General features: G+C 35.8%; 1 protein-coding gene across 2 annotated transcripts in view; it reads left to right on the forward strand.

The window, feature by feature from the left end:
- The window catches only part of LOC118327159 (bifunctional apoptosis regulator-like), a 337,943-nt gene that overhangs the window by 68,720 nt on the left and 267,737 nt on the right, over positions 1 to 1,486 (forward strand). The window lies entirely within an intron of this gene.

Raw genomic sequence — 1,486 nt, forward strand, 5'->3', positions numbered from 1 at the left:
TTTAAAGTTTTGTAGTTTTAATGTGAAATTTCAGAGATTTTTGTTCAATATCAGAAATGCACTCAAAACCTGAATGTAATTGTACTGTATTACTGTATAATTTACTAAAAACAAGTACTCACTGTGCAGTAAACCGGTCCCTGTCTGTTTTACTATTGGATGTTTTTGGATTAATAATACTGCTGCATTTCTGTGTATGTTGCATTTTACTGCTGTAGATGTTTAATGTCACTCAACTACTTTATACACTGTTGAGTAATTTAATCTACAACAATGCATCATATTCTAAAGGATCATCATATTTTTGTAGTATTGCTGTCCTGTGACAAGGCATTGTCCAGCTAATTCAAGAGGCTTTAAAAAAGTTTTAAGTGGAGTAAAAAGTACAATATTTGCCTCTAAGATATATTGGAGTAGAAAGTTGCATTAAAATTAGAGTAGTAAAGTAAAGCACAAGTATCTCAGATTTGTATTTAAGTACAGTACTTGAGTAAATGTACTTAGTTACATTCAACCACTGGCTTTAAGTTATTTAATCAGTACTGATTAAAATATTTTACCATAAAACTGCACAGTAATTTGAACCTGTGGGCATTAGAAATGGGATAAAACATACTTTTGATCCAATACAATATTCTTAAAAAACAAATAAGACACTTGACAAATAAGATATTTAAAAGCAATGAACACACATGAAAAAATACTTGTAGTGAAAAGTAGTGAAAGAAAACAAATCAAGGTTCTTATTTAAATCAATATTAAACCTCAGGAAATGGTTAACCTACAAACACGAACCCAAACAACCTCAAGACAACGTGAATACACACCAAGTTTTTTCTCCGCTGTCAGTCAGTGTTGCTCATGTGTGTCCGCAGTCCTGAGCTGAAAACTGAGTCTAAAAATAAGAAGCCTGTTCTTATCTTTATCATTATGTGAGATGTAAGCTAGCACCACTGTCTGTACCTACACTAACTCTGGTAGAAAGATCAGCTGTGAAATAATTCATCCTCATTTCCGTGATTCTTTAAATATGCAGTTGGCCATCCAACAGGGAAAGAACAAACTGGTTCTGTGACATTCTTCGTGACTGAGACTGCTTCTATTTCTGCTGTTTCAGACAAACCAAAATATGTTTGGCTCTTAAAATGTCCACTGACTCTTACAGTACATGTCATACATGCATACATGCATATATTTATATGGACAAAACAGCTTCCACTCTTCTTGGAAGGCTTCCCACAAGATTTTGGAGTGTTGGGAATTTGTGCATTTATTAGGTCAGGCACTGATGTTGGACTAGAAGGCCTGGCTCGCAATCTCCGTTCCAGTTCATCCCAAAGGTGCTCGATGGGGTGGAGGTCAGGGCTCTGTGCTGGCCAGTCAAGTTCTTCCACACCAAACTCATCAAACCATGTCTTTATGGACCTTGCTTTGTGCAACAGAAACAGAAAAGGGCCTTCCGCAAACTGTTGCCACAAAGTTGGAA

Source organism: Morone saxatilis, unplaced genomic scaffold (assembly GCF_004916995.1).
Source record: "Morone saxatilis isolate NCDOM2014 unplaced genomic scaffold, NCSU_SB_2.0 Contig17, whole genome shotgun sequence".
Taxonomy (NCBI): domain Eukaryota; kingdom Metazoa; phylum Chordata; class Actinopteri; family Moronidae; genus Morone; species Morone saxatilis.